Source organism: Tamandua tetradactyla, chromosome 21 (genome assembly GCF_023851605.1).
Source record: "Tamandua tetradactyla isolate mTamTet1 chromosome 21, mTamTet1.pri, whole genome shotgun sequence".
NCBI classification, from domain to species: Eukaryota; Metazoa; Chordata; class Mammalia; order Pilosa; family Myrmecophagidae; genus Tamandua; species Tamandua tetradactyla.
The window spans coordinates 1,706,208-1,731,616 of NC_135347.1; the positions used below are offsets into that span (position 1 = coordinate 1,706,208).

General features: G+C 39.7%; 1 long non-coding RNA gene and 1 other non-coding gene across 5 annotated transcripts in view; one reads left to right on the forward strand and one right to left on the reverse strand.

The window, feature by feature from the left end:
- LOC143665423 (uncharacterized) overlaps positions 1–25,409 on the forward strand; it is a 125,330-nt gene that overhangs the window by 47,639 nt on the left and 52,282 nt on the right. The window contains exon 5 of one of the 4 annotated variants that reach the window (XR_013166955.1): positions 15,909–17,237. The exons of 2 other annotated variants lie outside the window; for them this stretch is intronic. This is a non-coding gene — a long non-coding RNA (uncharacterized LOC143665423). Of the gene's footprint in view, positions 1–1,787; positions 2,035–15,908; positions 17,238–25,409 lie in introns of those variants that run through there. One more of the 4 variants, XR_013166954.1, reaches the window with a different exon arrangement.
- Positions 14,240–14,346, reverse strand: LOC143665871 (U6 spliceosomal RNA). Its single transcript, XR_013167266.1, has one exon. It is a non-coding gene; the product is annotated as a U6 spliceosomal RNA (small nuclear RNA).

Here is a 25,409-nt window from a genome sequence, read left to right on the forward strand (position 1 = left end):
AATAGTTTGGGGATTCCTCAGAAAGTTAAATATAGTATTACCATAGGCCCCGACAATCCCACTCCTAGGTATAAGCACTAAAACATTGAAAGTAGGGACTCAAAAAGACATTTGCACACTGATGTTAATAACAGCATTATTCACAATTATGAAAAGACAGATGTAACCCAAATGTCCATTATTTGAAGAAAGGATAAAATATTTATATATACTTTATGCACACATTCCCCTTTTAAAAAAAATGAACTTCTGATACATATGACAACAGAAATCAACCCTGAAGCCATCGTGTTGAATGAAATAAACCAGACACAAAAGGACAAATATTGTACGATCTCAATGTTAAGAAATAATTAGAATAATCCAACTCATACAGTCAAAAGTAGAATAATAGGTCAGCAAAGACCTGAATGAGTTGGGTAATGGAGAACTAATGCTTAAATTGCACAGGGTTTTTATTTTGATTGAGGGAAAAGTTTTGTTAATAGATGGTGGTGATGGTGGTACAATATTGTGAACATAATTGACAATACTGAATTATATATGTGAAAAGGGGGAAATTTTAGGTTGTATATCTCTTACTTGAATAGAACTAATGATAATAACTTAGGACTCTACAACACAGTGAAACCTAAAGGAAACAATTGTTCTATAGTTAATAGCACAATTATATAAATGCTCTTTCATCAGTTGTAGCAAGTTTGCCATACTAACGGAAGGTGCTAATAATAGGGTGGTATATGGAAAGTTTGCATTTTATGCTTGATTTTCTGGAAACCTACAGCTGTCCTAATAAAAAAAAATGATGATCATGAAAGACTCAAAGAAGGACTGAGCCCAAAATTTGATTTTGGGGAAAATGGGTATATATAAAAATGTGAAATGCTGCTGTGATGATTAGCTAGAATGAGAATTGACTATTAGATTTTGCAAAATGTAGATCACTGATGAGCTGGATAAGAAGACTTTGTTAAAGTAATGGGGGCCGAAGTCTAAGGATTCTAAGGAAAGTGGGAAGAAAGAAATTGGAGCTATCCTATCAATCAGTCCTGGGAGTTTTTTTTTTTTTTTTTGCCTTGGAAAGTCATGAAATAGAGGAAATGTTATGGGATTAAGAGGAGTTTTCTTTTTTATCGTACCAGTGGAAGAAATAATAGGATGTTTATATGCTGATGGGAAAAAAGGATGTTGAGAGAGAAAGCAAGGTATGAATTTCCAGAACACTGTCCTCATTCAGGGGAACAGAGAAATGGATTGCTATCTGGAGGAGAATGTGCTTAGACTGGTCGTGACAGAAGGATAGAGAGATGGAACAGTGACGGAGCAGTGTTTTTGAGCCACTAGAGGAATTGGGATGTGGTGCACAGATGGAAAGAATGGCTTTAATTAGATCAGAATGTAGTCACTGCTGATAACAGAGAAACAGGAATACTCGATTTTTAAAAATTGTGAGATATGTATTTTCTAATGTTATTAGTCAAAATAAAATAAGGCAAACCATCTAAAGATCTTAGATACACTTCTTCGCATTCTGTTTATAGTGTAGTGGGGTAAGTCAGTGCTAAAATAAAAAACAAAAATATGGGTGTAATTACTTTATATTGGAAAAGTTGCCTATGTGACAGAAACCTGCCCAGAAGGATTGTGATGGTTAATGTCAGGTGCCAGTTTGGCTAGTGTTACAGTGTCCAGTTGTTCGGGCAAGCAAGCACTGACATGATTGTTACTTGGAGGGTATTTTGTGGATTTGAAACAAATAAGTTGATTGCAGCTATGGCTGTTCATAGCTATGAGCAACTGAAGATGACGTCAGCAATGAGAGGGGTCTCCTCATCCAGTCAGCTGAAGGGCTTGCAGGAAGAACTGATGATGTCATCAATCAGCAAGAAGAATTTCTGTGTCTACCCAAGACTTCCAGCTTCTCCTGGGATTTCCCTTTCATTGAGGTTCCATCTTGCGGATGACCCTGTCGAATTCTGATTTGCCCCTCTCCATGACGCATGAGCAGATTCCTACAATAAATCTCTTAGTAGTACATTTATATCCTGTCTGCTCCTTTTCTATGAGAACCTTAATTAATATAAGCATGAAAAAAATAAATAAAAGGGCGGGCAATGATGGCCTAGTGGCAGAGTTCTTCCCTGCCGTGCCAGAGATCCCGGTTCGATTCCTAGAGCCTGCCTATGCCAAAAAATAAATAAATGAACAAATAAATAAATTGGCATGAAAATATTGAATTTGGAAGAAATCACCCCCTTTCTGCATACCTGATCACAAGTAAACCACTTAATGAATGCGTTGTTTCCCAGCAGTTGCTATTTTTATTGTGACAACAGAAATTCAAACATTTTGAGTCCCAAGGAAGCACAGATGTCATGTATTTATTGAAATGCCTCGTTCTTTGTAGGGGTTTCTTTTATTGCATCAGGGTTGAATAGAATTCCAGCGTCTGCTTGTCATGGTTGCTAACTATTTTTGAGCAAATGTCTTTAATCAACTCTTACTGTTAAGAATGTCTCTCTTATGTCCTTCCAATTTCTGCTCCTAAGATATTGGTCTCACTTTTGTTCTTTTGAGTGACATGACTTCATCCACCTGTTCCTTCATCATTCAGATGACGGCAGCACCTGATATATTTTGAGGATTGGTGTGATGTGCTTCCTTCCCCATTCGGAACTCCTACCATCATAATTAAGATGTTGAACCCAAATTTTCTTCCATCCTGGTAACCTTTTTCCTATTTTTCCTCATTGTTCTTTTTATAGTACAGCATCTAGCACTGGAGACAGCATTCAAGATGAAGTCTGAACTTCTTTGTTTTAGATACTATTCTTGCACTTTAAAAAGGGGTTAAATCTTATTCACTGTTTGTTAAATGTTTGTTTTTAACTAAATTGTTTCATTTTGAGATCATGGTTAACTAAAACTAAAACCCCACCATAGCTTTAGTTCTTTCTTTCTTATTTTTTTTACATGGGCAGGCACCAGGAATCAAACCCGGGTCCTCTGGCATGGCAGGCGAGCATTCTTGCCTGCTGAGCCACCGTGGCCCACCTGCTTTAGTTCTTTTTATTTATTTATACTTTTGCATGTTAAATGACTGCAGTAGATTGAGTTTTATATGCCAGAAAAAAAAAAGTTCTTAATTTTAATCCCATTCTTTTGGGTGTGAATCCATTACAAATAGAAACTTTTAAACATGTTATTTTAGTTGAGGTGCAGTGAACTGAATCAAGATATTACCGAAGGCTTTAAAAAGAGAAAGACTTGGGGAGAAACTAGAAGCCAGAAGTCACAATAATTCTGGGTATTAGCTGTGCTGTAGGATCTTGACGGCTTTTTGCCTTCTCATTCCTCCTTTGCCATCCCACTGTCAGCCTAGGTGTCTCGGAGTCTTCATTGTACTAGTGACACGATTATGAATTGGAAATAGCATGTCGTAAAAAAGATAATAATCTATGGGGAGAGGATGACAAGTAAACAGATAAATTTAAAACATAACCTCAAATACACTATGAGAGGGATATTGAAATATTATGGAATTGAAGGGGAATTAAGTTTCTTTGCCTAGAGAAGTTGGGAATTAATCAATAGAAATGATGACATGTGAATTGAGCCTTGAAAATTTAGCGTGTTCATTCCAGGAGAGAAAATGTCATGTACAAACTTGGAAATGGGATCAAGAAAGACCCTGGTGCACTTGAAGGGCTTAGATAGAAATTTATCTGCACTCTTTTGAGTGCTTGTGTTGTAGGTGTAACAGGGCGAGACATTGAGAATTTAAAAGGGCAGGATGTACCAAATCAACCATGTTATTTATTTTCTGTTGCCTAAAAAAGAATGTACTTCATCTTTGGGGAAAGGGGAGTGAGGTACTGAATTTTCTGGATTGGATTTTTTTTTTAACCCCAGAAATGGTAAACAGATACTTTCTAGTTTGAATCTGGAGACTGCTTTCATGAGCCATACAGCACTTCTTTATACAATTGCCCTCAACTGTGAAAAGAAGGGATCAGGAGAAATATATTGGGTCTCTTCCATGGATAGGAAGAGACGGTAGCTAGTGCCAATGAAGAAATAATTCACAGAAGGAAAGGAGACAAGCAAGTAGTATTGCAAGACTTTGTGGGAGATAGAGAATAGAGACTCATTTTGGAGTGGGAGAAATTTGACAGTAAGTGTATAAATGGCCCTGGGAACCACGATAGAGATCAGAGGGAGAAATGTCAAAAGCAGAAGCCCAGCAATTAGGGGCAGCACTTGATTGGCAAAGTGTGACAGAGTGAAGCATGACATCGAAAGTGATCACCAGCATTTAGTCTCAGGGTGCTGTGAATTTTCCTGGGACCACAGAAAGCACAAGCAATAGGCACTCTGCTGTCTGGAAGAGCCCTTCTTACCAGCACTGAAAAACGGTGTCTTGGAGTCATCCAGATTTAGATTTGATTTAGGAAAATTAAGAAATACAACAGTTTTGCCTCTTGTTTGTCACTGATCATTTAATCCATTTAACCAGCATATTTCAATGTATTGTTTTATTTTGTACTTTACAAAGATGAGGACACCTTAAAGATGTAGACTGAGTCTTCATTGCCTTTCTAACTCCAGGAGCAAACATTATGTATACTGTGCAGGTTATCACTGGGTATATGCGGATTAAACAGATGAAATAAGTGTTGAGAATTCAGAGAGGTTGCTACTGCTGTCTACTGTAGATCCTGTCAGCATAAGTAGGTAAATGTGGACTTTTATATTGGGCAAATTGTGGGTTTACAGACCCACTTTTCACAGGACTGAAGAATGTTGTGTTTCAGATTCATTATGATTTGTTTCTTCCCAAGTGATGAAATATGTCCTATATTTACTTAATATAATGATTATTTTATTTTGGTTCTTTCTGACATTGTGGTTACTGTCAATATAGAGAAATTGGCATAGTTTTATTGAGAAAGTATTTACCATTAACAATACACGGATGAAGATTATGTTTCTTTACTGAAGAGCCATCAGTATCCCTGCAAGGGATGCTTGTTAAGTGCCTTCTTTCTTTTCTGTGTATTTTTTGAGTTTATAATCCCTGAGCTCTAAAAGAGGTGGGCTTTTCTTTTTCTTTTTCTTTTTTTGCATGGTCAGGCTCTGGGAATTGAGCCCAGGTCTCCGGCATGGCAGGCGACAATTCTGCCACTGAGCCACAGTTGCACCTCCTAAGGGGTGGGCTTTGCCTTTTGATACAAATATATTCTCCTCTCCCAATATTACTTTTAAATATAGCAGAAGATTTTTTTACTTCACGTTTTAAATGTGTGTGAATCGTCAACATTTTATTGCTGTGTGTCATATGATAGTTGTATTAGTTAGGGTTCTCTAAAGAAACAGAATCAATAGGAAGATATCCATAAATATAAAATTTATAAAAGTGTCTCACATAACCATGTGAACATAAAGTCCAGAATCTGTAGGGCAGGTTATAAAGGCAACGATTCCGATGGAGGGTCTGGATGAACTCCACAGGAGAGGCTCACCGGCCAAAGCAGGAAGAGAACCTGTCTCTTCTGATTCCTCCTTAAAAGGCTTCCAGTGATTAGATTAAGCATCACTCATTGCAGAAGACACTCCTATGGGCTGATTACAGATAGAATCAGCTGTGGACGTAGCTGACATGATCATGATTTAATTCTATGAAATGTCCTCATCGCAACAGACAGACCAGCACTTGCCTAACCAGACAAACAGGTACCACCACTTGGCCAAGTTGACACATGAACCTGACCATGACAGTCCATCCCTTGTCAATTTGGCAGCTATACCCATCACCTTAAACCATACCTAATTTCTAAATAGAAAACAATAAAAGACATTTTTTCCCCTCACCTAACAATACTCAACTGTCCTGCATATAACCAGAAACACATTAAGTCTCCCTAGAATAGGGTGCAAGTCTATGGGTAATATTCATTCTTAAACTTGATATCTTACAACTTAAATAGTATAACATGAACAAAACAGCATTACAGTCCTCATTTCTGTAACTGATCATGTGGTCATAGTTCATATTTATCATTACCTTCTTCCACTACCATTCCATGTTCCCTTTACCCTCAGCAAGCACTTCTGCTGGCTGTAGTTCTTTGCCTAGTGGGGTGCCCCAAAGCTTCATTCCTGAAGTTTCAGAGCAGTGGTAGTCCTGTCTGGAATGGGTTGTTGCAGTTTTCCATTGATTTTAATCACAGGGCATGGTAGTACTGAAAGACACCTTAGGGGATCTCTTATATTCCAAGAAAATTCTTTTTTACCTCCACTGTGCAGTTGCAGTTCTACTTCCCCCTGATAGTCAGGGTCAAACACCCTAGCCAGTAATGTAATCCCTTTCTTGGCTTTTTGATTGTTCTAGTTTGCTAACTGCCAGAATGCAATATGCCAGAAATGGAATGGCTTTTAAAAAGGGAATTTAATAAGTTGTTAATTTGTAGTCCTAAGGCCAAGAAAATGTCCAATTAAAACAAGTCTATAGAAATACCCAATCTAAGGCATCCAGGGAAATATACCTTGGGTCAAAAAGGCCAATGAACTTCAGGGTTCCTCTCTCATCTGGAAGGGCACATGATGAACATGGCATCATCTGCTAGCTTCTTCTCCTGGCTTTCTGTTTCATGAAGCTCCCTGGGAGGCATTTTTCTTCTTCATCTCCAAAGGTCACTGGCTGGTGGACCCTGCTTCTCCTGGCTATGTCGTTCTTCTCTGCTCTCTCTGAATCTCTCATTCTTCAAAATGTTTCCTCTTTTACAGGACTCCAGAAGCCTATCAAGTCCCACCCAAATGGGAGGAGATGTGTCGTCACCTAATCCAGCTTAATAACCACTCTTGATTAAATCACATCTCCAGGGAGATGATCTGATTACAGTTTCAAACATACAGTATTGAATAGGGATTATTCTGCCTTTATGAAATGGGATTTAGATTAAAACATGGCTTTTCTAGGGGACATACATCCTTTCAAACCAGCATATTTGTTCAGGGGCATGAGTAGCCCTAGGTGACCAGGTGGCAGTCTTAGATTCCAGTTCTATGGAATCATTGCTGTTTCTTCTTTTGGAACTAAAACTTATAGACCAGTATATCTCAAGTTTGCAGGGACAAGAAGCAAAAATTTTCCTGGTGGATCACTAGGGATAATAGTGAGTGGCACCACTCCCATTTCCACCCCTTGGTTCCTGGACCCATGGATCCTGGCTATGGGAGAAACAGCACCATACAGTGGTTGTTGATTCAGAGCATACACAGCTTCTTGGAGAAATTGCCCCAGCCCTTCAAGTATTGCCACCTAGTTGACACTGTAATTGAGTTTTCAAAAGGCCATTCCACCGTTCTATCAACCCAGTTCCTTCTGGGCAATGGGGAGCATGGTAAGACCAGAGAATTCCATGAGCATGTGCCCATTCCTGCACTTCATTTGCTGTGAAGTGTTCCTTGAACAGAAGCAATGCTGTGTGGAATACTATGATGATGGATAAGGCATTCTGTAATCCCACAGATGGTAGTTTTGGCAGAAGCACTGCATGTAGGGAAAGCAAACCCATATCCAGAGTATGTTTCTATTCCAGTTAGAACAAATCTCTGCCCCTTCCATGAAGGGAGTGGTCCAAGGTAATCAACCTGCCACCATGTAGCCAGATGGTCACCTCAGGGAATGGTGCCATATCGGGGGCTGAGTGTGGGTCTCTGCTGCTGGCAGATTAGGCACACAGCAGTGGCCATAGCCAGGCCAGCCTTGGTGAGTGAAAGCCTATGTTGCTGAGCTTATGCATAACCTCCATCCTTACAACCATGACCACTTTGTTCATGAGCCCATTGGGCAATGACAGGAGTTGCTGGGGACAGTGGCAGATTGGTATTAATAGTATGGGTCATCTTATCCATTTGATTGTTAAAACCTTCCTCTGCTGAAGTCACCCTCTGGTGCACATTCACATGGGACACAAATATCTTCAGGTTTTTAGCCCACTCAGAAAAGTCTATCCACATACATCTTCCCCAGACATTTTTGTCACCAATTTTCCAATTATGGTCTTTCCAAGTCCCTGACAATCTGGCCAAATCATTAGCAACAGCCCACAAGTCAGTATGCAAATGCACCTCTGGCCAGCTCTCCTTCCAAGCAAAATGAACAACCAGGTGCACTGCTCGAAGTTCTGCCCACTGGGTAGATTTCCCCTCACCACTGTCCTTCAAGGACACCCTGGAAAGGGGTTGTAGTGCTGCAGCTGTCTATTTTTGGGTTGTACCTGCATATCATGCAGAACCATCCATAAACCAGGCCTGAGAGTTCTCTTCCTCAGTCAATTCACTGTAAGGAACTCCCCAAGAGGCCATAGCTCTGGTCTGGGAAAGAGAAGGTAATGTGGCAGGAGTGGAGACCATGGGCATTTGGGCCACTTCTTCATGTAACTTACTTGTGCCTTCAGGAGATGCTTTGGCCCTATCTTGTCTATACCATTTCCATTTTATGATGGAGTGGTGCTGTGCACACCCAACTTTATGGCTTGGTGGGTCAGAGAACACCCAGCTCATGATAGGCAACTCAGGTCTCATGGTAACTTTGTGGCCCAAGAATAAGAATTCGGTCTCTAATCAGGTCTAGTAACAGGCCAAAAACTGTTTCTCAAAAGGAGAGTAGTTATCTGCAGCAGATGGTAAGGCTTTGCTCCAAAATCCTAAGGGTCTGCATTACAATTCTCCTACAGGGGCCTGACAAAGGCTCCAAACAGCCTATTTGCTACTGATACTTCCAGCACCATTGAATTTGCTGGATCATATGACCCAAGTGGCAGAGCAGCTTGTGCAGCAGCTTGGACCTGTCACAGAGTCTCCTTTTGTTCAGGTCCCCACTCAAAATTAGCATCTTTTCTGGTCATTTGGTAAATGGGCCAGGGTAGCACACCCAAGTGAGGAATATGTTGTTGCCAAAATCCACAGAGAACAACTAGGCATTGTGCCTCTTTTTTGGCCATAGGAGGGGCAGATGCAGCAAATTATCCTTCACCTTAGAATGGTATCTTGACATGCCCCACACCACTGAACACCTAGAAATTTCACTGAGTTGGAAGGCCCCTGCATTTTTGTTGGATTTATCTCCCATCCTCTGACACACAAATGCCTTATCAGTAAGTCCAGAGTAGTTGTTACTTCTTGCTCAGTAGGTCCAATCAACATGATAGCATCAATTTAATGAACCAGTGTGATGTCTTGTGGGAGGATAGAAATGATTAAGTTCCCTGCGGAAAAGATTATGATATGGGGCTGCAGAGTTGATATTCCCGTGAGATAGGACAGTAAAAGTGTATTGCTGACCTTGCTAGCTGAAAGCAAACTGTTTCTGGTGGTCCTTACTAATAGTTATTGAGAAAAAAGCGATTGATTCAGATCAATAGCTGCATACCAGGTACCAGGGGATGTATTGATTTGCTCAAGAAATGATACCACATCTGGAACAGAAGCTGCAATTAGAGTTATCACCTGGTTGAGTTTGCAATAATCCACTGTCATCCTCCAAGACCCATCTATTTTCTGCACAAGCCAAATAGGTGAGTTGAATGGGGATGTGGTGGGAATCACCACCCCTGCATCCTTCAAGTCCTTAAGAGTGGCAATAATCTCTGCAAACCCTCCAGGAATCCAGTATTGCTTCTAATTTACTATTTGCTAGGTAGGGGAAGTTCTAGAGGCTTCTACTTGGCCTTTCCCATAATAATTACCCTCACTGCACAAGTTAGAGAGCCTATGTGGGGATTCTGCCAGTTGCCCACTATGTCTATTCCAATGATGCCTTTTGGAACAGGGGAGATAATTACAGAATGGGTCTGGGGGCCCACTGGACCCACTGTGAGATGGACCTGAGCTAAAACTTGATTGATCACCTGGCCTCCATAAGCCCCCACTCTGACTGGTGGACCAGAGAGATGTTTTGGGTCCCCTGGAATTAATGTCACTTCTGAACAGTCTAATAATCCCCCAAATATCTGATCATTTTTCCCAATGCACAGTTACCCTGGTAAAAGACTCTTGGTCTCCTTGGGGAAGGCTTGGAGGAAGATTGACATTATAGATTTGTGGCAGTACTACAGGGTTTTCCATGAAAGGGACCTGGCCCCCCTTCATTCAAGGGGTTCTGGGTCTATAAACTGTCTCAAGTCTGGAAATTGATTAAGGAGCCATGACTGTGTTTTTGTCATTCAAGTTAAACTTCTGTTCACTTGACCTAGAACTCCTTTGTTTTTATAACTCGAATAAGAATTTGGTAGACTGCCCACCTATTGTACATCTAGGTGTCCCATGACTTAGTAGCCAACACCACAAATCTCAGATTATTTTGACTCCTGCTTTGAGTTTCCTGTCTATTATAGTAGCCATGTCCACCCTGTCTTTGGCAATTAAGTGCTGCCACCTGGCTTCTGCCAACTTGGGACCTGGTCATCCCCATTGTGTTTAAAGATTTCAGCTCAGTGACAGCAGTTCCCACAGTAATATCTGACCTACAGAGCTCTTCAGGAATGATGGCACTTGTCTCACAAATTTATTTCTCACTGTTCTGGTAAAAGGTGCATCCTCCAGACATTCCTGAGGTGTAAGAGCAGGCCTTTGCATGATAAATCCACTCTAGCATTCCAATCTCTCTAAGCCTCTGGATCCCCTCATCTACATTATACCAGGACAGTTCTGGCATTTCAGCCTCAGGTAAAATCCTGAGGCTTTTGACCTGTGTTTCAGCCAACCATCCAAACAAACTGTCAATACCTCTTCTAACCCCTTGAGCTATAACATTAAATGCAGAATCTCTGCTTAGTGGGTCCATATCAATAAATTCAGCCTGATCCAGACTTATATTCCTCCCACCATTATCCCACACTCTTAAAATCCATTGCCACACATATTCCCCTGATTCTGTCTATATGAATTGGAAAACTCACACAGTTCTTTTGGAGTATAATGTACCTGTTCATGTGTGATACTTTGTACCTCACCTTTAGGGGACCGTTGGGACTTTAGTCTAGTTATAGGTCTGGAAGAAATGACGGGTGGTGGGGGTGGGTCATGAAAAGAATTAGAAATATCTTCCAAGCCATTTGCTTTAGGGCCTTCGTTTGCTGTTTTCTGGTGAAACAGGATTAAATCACTCTAGGGCTAATCCCTTCAGGTGAAGGTTCAGTGGCCAACTCTTCAAACCAGGCTGGAGGTGGTGTGGCAATGTCCTCAGGGCAGATTATTACATGGTTATCTAGAGAATACTCAAAATGAACTAGGGTTTTAACCTTGCCACTGACATCAGTTCATATGTTGCCATCCCATTTTTCAGGGTTCTACTCATTTCCAATCAATGCCCTCACTTTAGCGGCAGATGCCATGCTATACTGAGATTTCAGTTTACATTGTGGAGTTGCTACTCTACCAATAAGATTCTGAGTCTTATTTTCACAGATCTCAGGTCTATGGCTACAGGAAATGAGTTTTTCTTTCAGGACACTCATAGAAACATTTCCATCTCTCAGATGGCACTTGAGCTTCTGGTTTGAAGACTTAAGCCCATCCCTTTCATTCATTAATGTATCCAGTGTATCTAACAACAACCACACAATATCTCTAAACCTCCTATTTCCACAAAATTCTGTAAAGGTTTCAAAAACATTATCCCTCAGAGCCTGGCTTCACAGAAGTGAAGCACTAGACAAATTGAATGGTGATATTTTGACTATCTCTTTTGCGAACTCACCCCATGGATGGGCAGTATCATTCTGATTATGGAATTCAGAGTCCTTAGTGCCTTTGAGTCCAGTCAGAGCAGAAAACCAATCATAAAAACCCATTTTTAAGATTGTGTTTCTTAAGAACCACTCCTGGTACCAAGATGTATTAGTTAGGGTTCTCTAGAGAAACAGAATCAACAGGAAAATATTCATAAATATAAAATTTATAAAATTGTCTCATATAACCATGGCAACATAGAGTCCAAAATCCATAGGCCAGGCTGTGAAGCTGAGGACTCTGATGGAGGGTCTGGAAGAACTCCACAGGAGAAGCTGGCCTGCCAAAACAGGAAGAGAGCCTGTATCTTCTGAATCCTCCTTAAAAGCCTCCCAGTGATTAGACTGAGCGTCACTTACTGCAGAAGACACTTCCCTTGGCTGATTACAAATGGATCATGTCAGCTGTGGATGAAGCTGACATGATCATGATTTAATTCTATGAAATGTCTTCATAGCAACAGACAGTCCAGCACTTGCCCAACCAGACAAACAGTCACCACCACCTGGCTAAGTTGACACATGGAACTGACCATGACAATGGTGCATGTCATTCATTAATCATACAACTTCCAACTAACACCCATGGGTAGCGATCACACTTTGGTATGCTAAATGCTTTTAAAGATGCAGAGCAGTGTCTTTGGCAAGATGGAATGATATGTGTATACACACAAAAACAAAAAACAAAGAACAACCCAATAACAACAGTAAAGACAATTACTGGATTACTTTGAAAAGTATATTATTCAAAGTGAATAGACCACGATTCAAGAACTGATGATACCTCTTGATAACTGATTGACTACAGAGAACTTTATCTATTTCTTTGTCTTTGGCATGGACATGACAACTGTGTTTACTTTACTAGATTATTATGAGGCTAAAATGAAATAATATTTGTGAAAGTGCTTATCGTAACTTGTTATTACTATCTTAAAAATCTATATGGGGTGCATGGATGGCTTAGCAGTAGGATGCTTGCTTTCCATGTGGGAGACCTCGGGTTTGATTCCCGGACCATGCACCAAAATATAAAATCTATCTGGAAAAAAATATAAATCTATCTGCCCATCTTTTCTCTATTACTTAGAATATTTGGATTTAACTAATTTAAAGTATGCGGGTGTGTGTGAGTGTGTGTGTGTGTGTGTGTGTGTGTGTGTGTGTGTGTGTGTGCGCGCGTGTGTTAGGGTAGGGTATGGTCCATTCCAAAACATACCTTATGGTTTTTAGAGAATGGCTTGGGGTAGCATAAAATAGCAACCTAGAAAATTTTTCGACCTGTTCTTTTAAGGTGTATAGCCATAATATTGTAGTTATGTTTACATACTGCCTGGAGGACTTCATACTAGGGCTAAAGAAGTCAGTGGCTTTCAATTAGGGATATCAGCACAGTGCTCAGTGTTTACACATGATTATTTATGTATGAGTTGAGGGTTCATGCTCCTTCAGAATGAGTATCGGAAATAAGCAGCTTCATTTTACATCAGATTTAGACATCTAAAATTCATAAAAATACTGTGTCTATTTTATGACAGCATTATAGATGATTTTTTAGTTAATTTTCTATTACTTATAATGTATGGATATTCCTAATGATTCTATTAGAGTTTAAATAACAGAATTCAGCACAAATGTATTTTTCCTGAGCAGAAGAAGCATAATTTCTCCGGAACTGCAGCTGCTGTAGTTGAAGATGAGGTTCTTACTATCCCTTAGGGAGGTGACTGTCTCTGCCAGCTGACTTAGTTTTTATACAGCCAGCGATTTATTAGATTGTTTTGCTCTTAAGTGTGATAATAGGCCTTATGCTTAGCAAGGTTTAGAGACTTCCAGTGCATTAATATTTTATGGCAATGACAGGCAAGACACATTTTGTTTACCTAACAAGCCAAGCCAAGCCTGAGCTGATGTGAATTGGAGATTAGCAATTTTCACTTGGAGGAACCCTGCCCATTATATATTTAGTGCTTTGCAATAGCTTTTATAATTGTAATCTAATCAGTTGCTTATTTGGTACATCGCCACTCTGTGCAAAGAAGTCATTATAGCTGTACAGTCTGACTTTAAAAGGAGGCAGGCTCTCTGTTAACTATGTTAACATGTGACTGTACATTTTCTAGTGACTCTTTCTTTCTGTCACAGACTCTTTTTCACTTGGCTATTAGTCAGCCAAGTCCTATGTAGCTGTACACATATTCCAACTCCACTCAGAAGGTCCTTTCCATGGATTTGGTTACCTAGTGGGAAAGCTTGTGCCATGCTATACTTGGTTTCTAGAATTTTAGTATTGTTCTACCTTGCTCACTTACAAACACTTTAAAATAGTGTGATTGTGGGACCTCTACAGAATGGAGGTACTCATGAAACATCACCAGATGAGGTAGACAGAGTGAATTACAGCAGTACCATTACTTCTCTTTTTTTTTTTTGTGGTAAAAAAAAATATGGAACGCTTCACGAATTTGCGTGTCATCCTTGTGTGGGGGCCATGCTAATCTTCTCTGTATCGTTGCAATTTTGGTATATGTGCCGCGGAAGCAAGCACTGTTACTTTTCTTTTTTGCTTGTTACCTCCATAAGGCAAAGATATCAATTTGCATCAATTTCCCTATCGGATAAAAATCATAAGTCATGATGAATGGCAAATGTTGAAATATTGGTTCTCACTGGTATCAAATGGTTTTAGCAGATAGAGCTCATATATCTATTTTTGGATGTGAATTTTGTGTGACATTTCTTCTGTGTTCTGAAGGACTGTGAGAATGCCTACCAAATTATTAGGTACATATTATTTGTAATACGAAACTTTTTATTTTGTATGCTGTGCGGTGGGGGTCACATTTCATTCTTTTTCCATGTGAGCATCCCGTTATTGCAGCACTATTTGTTGATTTTTTTGTTTGTCTGTTTTTTCTTGTTTGTTTGATTTTGGGGAATTGTGTGGGCTGGGAATCGAACCCAAGTCTCCTGCATGGCAGGCGAGAATTCTACCACTGAACTACCCTTGTACCCCCCAATACTGAACTTTATTTTATACAGTAAAGAACCTATAGGCAATATCCTAGATATTATAAGTATAATTTAAATATACATCGGATTGTCAAATTAATCTTAAATTGTGTATGTCACCCCAGGATTTAAGCTTAGGTAGCATCTACTCTGAGAACACATGGGTTTCATTTAGAAAGGGACCGGGAAGCGTCACTCAAATTGGTTACCACACAGGGGTGGGGGGGCATGGCGGAAGTTGAACCTATTACAGAGGTTTGTAATACAGCCCAGTTGGGAGGCAAAGGGGCAAAATTATGTTGAAAAGTGAGCCAGTCCATGGGCAAAACCAGAAAACATCATGCATACATAGATTTATAAGAATCGCTAATAGTCACAGCATTCCAGTGAAGCTTAAACATAAACCACCGCCTGTCCTACCGTGTCTCTCTGTGTGTTCATTACTTTGTTTTTTTGGCATGGGCAGGTACTGGGAATCAATCCCAGGTCTCTGGCATGGCAGGTGAGAATGTTGCCACTAAGCCACCGTGGCCCGCCCTGTTCATTACTTTTAATACCACTTTGTGCAGCCTCAGAGGAGCAACTGCCAACTCCCAGATCTCGGGGTTAGAGCACTCCTGCTGCAGCTGGCATTGAGCCCATGCTTGACTAAGTTTGCTGATGTTTCTGAGAGGGGGAAAGACCAGAAAACATTTGGTTTGGATTTACAGATTATTTTCTTTTTTTTCAAATGGGGGTGGGATTGGAGAGGTGGGCAGAAATGAATGTTTTCAACTGGACTAAAGTCTTGGAGGTTGTAAATACACAATCACATAAAATTAATCCTTTCTGCTAATCATCAAATCATCAGTTTTCTGTTGTTTTGTCTTATTGGGGAGAAAGGGGATTTCATATGAAACCATTGACAATGCAGGAAGAATCCTCAGCTGTGTGACTGTTGAAGTTGTAAATCCCCCCCGCCCCATGCCTTCCAGAGCCTCTCTCCTTTTCCAGCAATTGCCTAGAAAGTGGTTACTTAAATGCTAGTTAATTAAATTTTGGTAAGGACCAATGCAATCGGATTGATCTCAGTTTCTTCATCTTCTGTTCCTAATTTAGCTTTTAAGGAACACTTTTGATTGCAAACCCCATGGAAGAAAAATCAGACAGCTATAAGAGGAAGGAATAAAGATTGTGTTAAGCTTCAACAACTGGAAAATAAAGTGAGAATAAAGTTTTCAAAGAGCTGGAAAGCAGTAGGGACACAGGAGTACATACTCTGCTGGAGCACAGCACTTTACCTCTGCTCTCCATTTTATGAATGCATTCAACTAATTTTTTTCTCTGCCTCCCTCCCTCTCCTTCCCTGAGCTATAAGGTTCTCAAACCCGAGAGAAGCTCAAAATACCACATTGTTGGGAAAGAGCTGACTCTGGCTTTCTTCAGGGAATTTAGAGGCCCAGTGAATTGGAGCAAATCACATGGCCAGTGATTGGCTTTGTCTCTGTTTTTCTAAGTGATTAAAAAGAAAACCACTTCAATAATCCTCAGACCTGTACTCTCTACTGGGATCTCTTCCACTGCTTGATGGAACTCCTGGGAAGAGGAAAGCACTCAAGCTCCAGGCCAAAAAATTAGAAAAAGCAACAAAGACAACTGGAATCCAAATGTTCAATGTGGGCCAGAATTCAAGAGCAATAACGTTTTTTTCTCCCTATTTTTGAGCCTCACAGTCAGCACTTCGATGTGATTCTTAAAGCACCCTCTGTCAGCTTTCAAAAAGCCCTTGGGGGATTATTTTTTATATACGTTTTGTTTTGAACACATGGACAGTCTGGCTCTGAGTTGCTGCTGGAAAATTGAGTGATAGCAGCGAGATAATTTAAACAGTCATCTATTTAAGGGTGGGGTTGTTGAGATTTTGGAGACTCAGGATACTGTTTCACCTACGGGAGCAGTCTGAAGGAATACATTTCTGAAATGAATGAGTTTATTAGTCCATCAACAAACAGTAAGCAAAACCAAAATTCATCTGATCTTTTTTATACTGGTTTGTGCTATTTTTCACTTAAACACTCACATATGCAGTTTTTGTACATATCCATCATCTGGCCTGTGGCGAAGGCGGCATGTTCTAAGTTCCGAAGCCTGAATGCCTGAATGCCTGGGTGCTGGTCCAGCCTCAGCACATATTTGCTCTAATATCTTGGGCTGACCTTTCTGTCCCTCTTTCCTCATCTATAAAATGGAGGTAATAATAAAAAACCTACCTCCTGGGGCTGCTTGGAGCAGTAAAGGAAATAATGCATGTAAAATATTTTATACAGTAACTGAAACTTGGAGAATGCTCCATAAAATTACTGTTAGTTTTAGTACAGAAAGCTTGCTTTGTACTCTTCTGCACTTCTATATTACCAATCATTTTAAAAAGGGAAGAATGAATAAAAGATGGAAGCTGTGGAAGATAGTAATTTATTGTCATTTTCCCTAACTCCTTTTTCACCTTACAGGTGAATGATAAAATAACTAAATCTCTTTTTTTAATAAAGTGGTATTCAGCAAATCCTTCTTTTAGAATATCGTAGTTTATTTTCCTTTCTGTATATCACTGAACTGCTAAGCAATTGGCCATCCTGGAAATACAGAGGGTTTAGTGTGCTTGAGAACTCTTCAATACTCTTTTTTTGTTTGTTTATGGTCTTATAGAGGTAAACAAAGAGGGAACAAGGCTATATAAAGTAACATCTGTACTTAGAATCACATTCATGTAATGATAATGTTTTGCATTTTTTTAAAAAAGAAAACATCCTATGTTCATTTTTGCTTTATCTGGGCATATCTTCATAAAAAAGTCCAAGAGTAATTATATGAGTTCTGCACATAAGACGTGCTACTTTGTTTTATTCTGTTAGCTATTTAAGGCTAGAAGTATTTGTACAATGGTCAAAACATTAGAAATAATTAGCTTAAATGTGTTTAAACCTCAACAGAAAACACTTGTGCTCTAAAAGATCTAAGTATTTAATGAGATTTTTGAAAACCACAATTATGGCTTTTTAATGGAGAAGGATCTTTACCCCTGAGACCTAAAAAAAAACCTTCTGCTTCCTATATAAAGAGACTTTCTATATTTTAATGTATCATTTAAAAAGAATTGTACCATTACAATCTTGCAATCCATAGCTTGAGAAGAAAAACAGAAAAGTCATGTCCGAAAAATATTTTAGAAGCGTACCACCTATTTATTTTTTAGGATAATGTCCAAAGTATACCGAAGGCAGAAATCTCACTCAGACTGGTTTAGGTTATTGAATTTTCTGTGCCTCGAAAACCATAGCACAATTCTCTGGAGACACCTATAAGGATGTATTACATCATAAAATACAGCGAGGATTGTAACCTATGTTATTAAACTGTCAACATAAATTATACTGCAATTTGTTGTCAATGCAATGCAACTAAAAGCCACATAGTTGGCAGGAAGCTTAAAACATAAGACTACTCTCTAATCATCTAAAGCCCAAGGTACTTTGGGGAAAAAATGCTGTAATAATCACTCCAGTACTCCACAGCAGCATGTGTGAATTTCATTGGTTTTGTACGGCAAATGCTCAGCTATTTCAAGAAAGGATTCAGAAAGATTACCACTTAAAGGCTTTGACTAGCGAGGCTGTAGATGTCTCATTTCACAGCATATTACTAGTGGTTTTGTATAACAGAAGCAAGGAGAAATAAATCTCAGAAACTAGAATTTAAATCATCTTTAATTTTCACAGATATACATAACATTGCCTGTACCATCAACACTCAAAATGAAAGAAACTCAGAGCATTGTTTTAAAATACGGAATTTAGGTTAATCCACAGAAATGTGGATAGGCTAGACATTGGGTAATATTTTGTACAACATTTTATTTAGGAAACAGACAAAGTGCTTGGAATGGGGTATTTGCCAGTGTAAATAAAATTTCTTATTTAAAGATAGGAGAGCCTCCTCTTATGCATGTGACATCATGCGTTATGTCGTGACACATTTTGGATGCCTGCTTCTTAGAAGGATTTCAAAGTTAAAGGAAAAGAAGACATAAGTTAGGGAGATGTAATTTTTTTTTTTTTTTTATTAACGGAAAGAAAAAAAAAAGAAATTAACACAACATTTAGAAATCATACCATTCTACATATGCACTCAGTAATTCTTAACATCATCACATAGATGCATGATCATTGTTTCTTAGTACATTTGCATCGGTTTAGAGGAACTAGCAACACAACAGAAAAAGATATAAAATGTTAATATAAAGAAAAGAAATAAAAGTAGTAATAATAGTAAAAACAACAACAACAACAAACAAACCAACAAACAAACAAAAACAAAAAAACCCTATAGCTCAGATGCAGCTTCATTCAGTATTTTAACATGATTACTTTACAATTAGGTATTATTGTGCTGTCCATTTTTGAGTTTTTGTATCTAGTCCTGTTGCACAGTCTGTATCCCTTCAGCTTCAATTACCCATTGTCTTACCCTGTTTCTAACTCCTGCTGAACTCTGTTACCAATGACATATTTCAAGTTTATTCTCGAATGTCCGTTCACATCAGTGGGACCATACAGTATTTGTCCTTTAGTTTTTGGCTAGACTCACTCAGCATAATATTCTCTAGGTCCATCCATGTTATTACATGGTTCATAAGTTTATCCTGCCTTATAGCTGCATAATATTCCATCGTATGTATATACCACAGTTTGTTTAGCCACTCTTCTGTTGATGGAGATTTTGGCTGTTTCCATCTCTTTGCAATTGTAAATAACGCTGCTATAAACATTGGTGTGCAAATGTCCGTTTGTGTCTTTGCCCTTAAGTCCTTTGAGTAGATACCTAGCAATGGTATTGCTGGGTCGTATGGCAATTCTATATTCAGCTTTTGAGGAACCGCCAAACTGCCTTCCACAGTGGTTGCACCCTTTGACATTCCCACCAACAGTGGATAAGTGTGCCTCTTTCTCCGCATCCTCTCCAGCACTTGTCATTTTCTGTTTTGTTGATAATGGCCATTCTGGTGGGTGTGAGATGATATCTCATTGTGGTTTTGATTTGCATTTCTCTAATGGCCAGGGACATTGAGCATCTCTTCATGTGCCTCTTGGCCATCCGTATTTCTTCTTCTGGTAGGTGTCTGTTTAAGTCTTTTTCCCATTTTGTAATTGGGTTGGCTGTCTTTTTGTTGTTGAGTTGAACAATCTCTTTATAAATTCTGGATACTAGACCTTTATCTGATATGTCGTTTCCAAATATTGTCTCCCATTGTGTAGGCTGTCTTTCTACTTTCTTGATGAAGTTCTTTGATGCACAAAAGTGTTTAATTTTGAGGAGTTCCCATTTATTTATTTCCTTCTTCAGTGCTCTTGCTTTAGGTTTAAGGTCCATAAAACCACCTCCAGTTGTAAGATCCATAAGATATCTCCCAACATTTTCCTCTAACTGTTTTATGGTCTTAGACCTAATGTTTAGATCTTTGATCCATTTTGAGTTAACTTTTGTATAGGGTGTGAGAGATGGGTCTTCTTTCATTCTTTTGCATATGGATATCCAGTTCTCTAGGCACCATTTATTGAAGAGACTGTTCTGTCCCAGGTGAGTTGGCTTGACTGCCTTATCAAAGGTCAAATGTCCATAGATGAGAGGGTCTATATCTGAGCACTCTATTCGATTCCATTGGTCGATATATCTATCTTTATGCCAATACCATGCTGTTTTGACCACTGTGGCTTCATAATATGCCTTAAAGTCAGGCAGCGTGAGACCTCCAGCTTCGTTTTTTTTCCTCAAGATGTTTTTAGCAATTCGGGGTACCCTGCCCTTCCAGATAAATTTGCTTATTGGTTTTTCTATTTCTGAAAAATAAGTTGTTGGGATTTTGATTGGTATTGCATTGAATCTGTAAATCAATTTAGGTAGGATTGACATCTTAACTATATTTAGTCTTCCAATCCATGAACACGGTATGCCCTTCCATCTATTTAGGTCTTCTGTGATTTCTTTTAACAGTTTTTTGTAGTTTTCTTTATATAGGTTTTTTGTCTCTTTGGTTAAATTTATTCCTAGGTATTTTATTCTTTTAGTTGCGATTGTAAATGGTATTCGTTTCTTGATTTCCGCCTCAGCTTGTTCATTACTAGTGTATAGAAAAGCTACAGATTTTTGAATGTTGATCTTGTAGCCTGCTACTTTGCTGTACTCATTTATTAGCTCTAGTAATTTTGTTGTGGATTTTTCTGGGTTTTCTACATATAGTATCATATCGTCTGCAAACAGTGATAGTTTTACTTCTTCCTTTCCAATTTTGATGCCTTGTATTTCTTTTTCTTGCCTAATTGCTCTGGCTAGAACTTCCAACACAATGTTGAATAATAGTGGTGATAGTGGACATCCTTGTCTTGTTCCTGATCTTAGGGGGAAAGTTTTCAATTTTTCCCCATTGAGGATGATATTAGCTGTGGGTTTTTCATATATTCCCTCTATCATTTTAAGGAAGTTCCCTTGTATTCCTATCTTTTGAAGTGTTTTCAGCAGGAAAGGATGTTGAATCTTGTCAAATGCCTTCTCTGCATCAATTGAGATGATCATGTGATTTTTCTGCTTTGATTTGTTGATATGGTGTATTACATTAATTGATTTTCTTATGTTGAACCATCCTTGCATACCTGGGATGAATCCTACTTGGTCATGATGTATAATTCTTTTAATGTGTTGTTGGATACGATTTGCTAGAATTTTATTGAGGATTTTTGCATCTGTATTCATTAGAGAGATTGGTCTGTAGTTTTCTTTTTTTGTAATATCTTTGCCTGGTTTTCGTATGAGGGTGATGTTGGCTTCATAGAATGAATTAGGTAGTTTTCCCTCCACTTCGATTATGTTGAAGAGTTTGAGGAGAGTAGGTACTAATTCTTTCTGGAATGTTTGATAGAATTCACATGTGAAGCCGTCTGGTCCTGGACTTTTCTTTTTAGGAAACTTTTGAATAACTAATTCAATCTCTTTACTTGTGATTGGTTTGTTGAGGTCGTCTATTTCTTCTTGAGTCAAAGTTGGTTGTTCATGTCTTTCCAGGAACCTGTCCATTTCTTCTAAATTGTTGTATTTATTAGCGTAAAGTTGTTCATAGTATCCTGTTATTACCTCCTTTATTTCTGTGAGGTCAGTAGTTATGTCTCCTCTTTCATTTCTAATCTTATTTATTTGCATCCTCTCTCTTCTTCTTTTTGTCAATCTTGCTAAGGGCCCATCAATCTTGTTGATTTTCTCATAGAACCAACTTCTGGTCTTATTGATTTTCTCTATTGTTTTCATGTTTTCAATTTCATTTATTTCTGCTCTAATCTTTGTTATTTCTTTCCTTTTGCTTGCTTTGGGATTAGTTTGCTGTTCTTTCTCCAGTTCTTCCAAGTGGACAGTTAATTCCTGAATTTTTGCCTTTTCTTCTTTTCTGATAAAGGCATTTAGGGCAATAAATTTCCCTCTTAGCACTGCCTTTGCTGCGTCCCATAAGTTTTGATATGTTGTGTCTTCATTTTCATTTGCCTCTAGGTATTTACTAATTTCTCTTGCAATTTCTTCTTTGACCCACTTGTTGTTTAAGAGTGTGTTGTTGAGCCTCCATGTATTTATGAATTTTCTGGCACTCCGCCTATTATTAATTTCCAACTTCATTCCTTTATGATCCGAGAAAGTGTTGTGTATGATTTCAATATTTTTAAATTTGTTAAGACTTGCTTTGTGACCCAGCATATGGTCTATCTTTGAGAATGATCCATGAGCACTTGAAAAAAAGGTGTATCCTGCTGTTGTGGGATTTAATGTCCTATAAATGTCTGTTAAGTCTAGCTCCTTTATAGTAATATTCAGATTCTCTATTTCTTTATTGATCCTCTGTCTAGATGTTCTGTCCATTGATGAGAGTGGTGAATTGAAGTCTCCAACTATTATGGTATATGTGTCTATTTCCCTTTTCAGTGTTTGCAGTGTATTCCTCACGTATTTTGGGGCATTCTGGTTCGGTGCGTAAATATTTATGATTGTTATGTCTTCTTGCTTAATTGTTCCTTTTAATAGCATATAGTGTCCTTCTTTGTCTCTTTTAACTGTTTTACATTTGAAGTCTAATTTGTTGGATATTAGTATAGCCACTCCTGCTCTTTTCTGGTTACTGTTTGCATGAAATATCTTTTTCCAACCTTTCACTTTCAACCTATATTTATCTTTGGGTCTAAGATGTGTTTCCTGTAGACAGCATATAGAAGGATCCTGTTTTTTAATCCATTCTGCCAGTCTATGTCTTTTAATTGGGGAATTCAGTCCATTGACATTTAGAGTTATTACTGTTTGGATAATATTTTCCTCTACCATTTTTCCTTTTGTATTATATATATCATATCTGACTTTCCTTCTTTCTACACTTTTCTCCATGTCTCTCTCTTCTGTCTTTTTGTATCTGACTCTAGTGCTTCCTTTAGTATTTCTTGCAGAGCTGGTCTCTTGGTCACAAATTCTCTTAGTGACTTTTTGTCTGAGAATGTTTTAATTTCTCCCTCATTTTTGAAGGACAATTTTGCTGGATATAGGAGTCTTGGCTGGCAGTTTTTCTCTTTTAGTAACTTAAATATATCATCCCCCTGTCTTCTAGCTTCCATGGTTTCTGCTGAGAAATCTACACATAGTCTTATTGGGTTTCCCTTGTATGTGACGGATTGTTTTTCTCTCGCTGCTTTCAAGATCCTCTCTTTCTCTTTGACCTCTGACATTCTAACTAGTAAGTGTCTTGGGGAACGCCTATTTGTGTCTAATCTCTTTGGGGTGCGCTGCACTTCTTGGATCTGTAATTTTAGGTCTTTCATAATAGTTGGGAAATTTTCAGTGATAATTTCTTCCATTAGTTTTTCTCCTCCTTTTCCCTTCTCTTCTCCTTCTGGGATACCCACTACACGTATATTTGTATGGTTCACATTGTCCTTGAGTTCCCTGATACCTTGTTCAAATTTTTCCATTCTTTTCCGGATAGTTTCTGTTTCTTTTTGGAATTCAGATGTTTCATCCTCCAAATCACTAATTCTATCTTCTGTTTCTTTAAATCTGTCATTGTAGGTATCCATTGTTTTTTCCATCTTTTCTACTTTATCTTTCACTTCCATAAGTTCTGTGATTTGTTTTTTTCAGTTTTTCTATTTCTTCTTTATGTTCAGCCCATGTCTTCTTCATGTCCTCCCTCAATTTATCGATTTCATTTTTGAAGAGGTTTTCCATTTCTGTTTGTATATTCAGCATTAGTTGTTTCAGCTCCTGTATCTCATTTGAACTATTGGTTTCTTCGTTTGACTGGGCCATATGTTCAATTTTCTGAGCGTGATCCGTTATCTTCTGCTGGCGTCTGGGCATTTAGTCAGATTTCCCTGGGTGTTCGACCCCACAGGTTGAAAGATTTTTCTGTGCAATCTCTGGGTTCTGTTTTTCTTATCCTGCCCAGTAGGTCACGCTCGTGGCACACGTTTGTCTATGGGTTCCACCAGTGAAAGTTGCTGTGGGTCCTTTAACTCTGGAAAATTCTCGCCGTAGGGGAGGTTCGGCAGCTGAAGCGTCTTGGAAGAATGCCAGCCGGCCTGGGGTTCCGAATGCGGGGAGGGTCGCCGGCCGTCGCAGCACAGGAGAGCGTCCGGCCGAATTAGCTAGTCGGCCCGGGGCACCAAGCATGGCGGGAGGGCGCCAGCTGTCGCAGCCCGGGAGAGTGCACTGTTCCCAGCCGAAGGGGGAGTCACGTGTTTGGAAGGGATCCCCCGGTCACTGTTCTCCGCAGTCTGGGGATTTCTGACCCAGCTATCTCAGTTGTTCCGGGGGGCCTCGTGTGGTGGGGGCACCAGCCGCCACGGCCTAAGGGGACCGCCTGTCCAATTCTACCAGCTGGCCTGGGAAGGTGGAAGGGAGGGACTCCGGTTGCTTGCCGTCCCACCCAGGAAAGCCCGTGCCCCTTGGTGATCTCACCGGAGCTGGTTCTCCCAGATAGTCAGCCATTCCAGGATGGGGTACGCCGTCCTTTTGATCTCCCTCGTGGCTCCGGGAGCTGCTCTGTATTATCTCCACTCCCCCAGTAGCTGTTCTGGAGGAGGAAAGGTGAGGGCGGCAAGGCTGTCGAGGCTGGTGGCGGAGGAGCCGGTGAAGGCGGGGGAAGAGGGCACCGTGGTGGTTGGAGAGCAGCCGGAGCAGGAGGGGGAGGAGGGGGGAGAAGGAGGACGGGCGGGTCGGCTGCTGCGGGGTGTGGGCGCCGCGCGGCAGGCCGGCGGAGAAAGAGAGGGGAGAAGGAGGGCGGGCGGGTCGGCTGCTGCGGGGCGTGGGCGCCGCGCGGCGGGCCGGCGGAGAAAGAGAGGGGAGAAGGAGGGCGGGCGGGTCGGCTGCTGCGGAGCGTGGGCGCCGCGCGGTGGGCTGGCGGAGAAAGAGAGGGGAGAAGGAGGGGGGGCGGGTCGGCTGCTGCGGTGCGTGGGCCGGGAGATGTAATTTTTAATTAAAATTTCATCTTGGGAGTGAACAGAAAAGACTAGAAAACAGTGAAATGAAGGACTATTTTTTTTT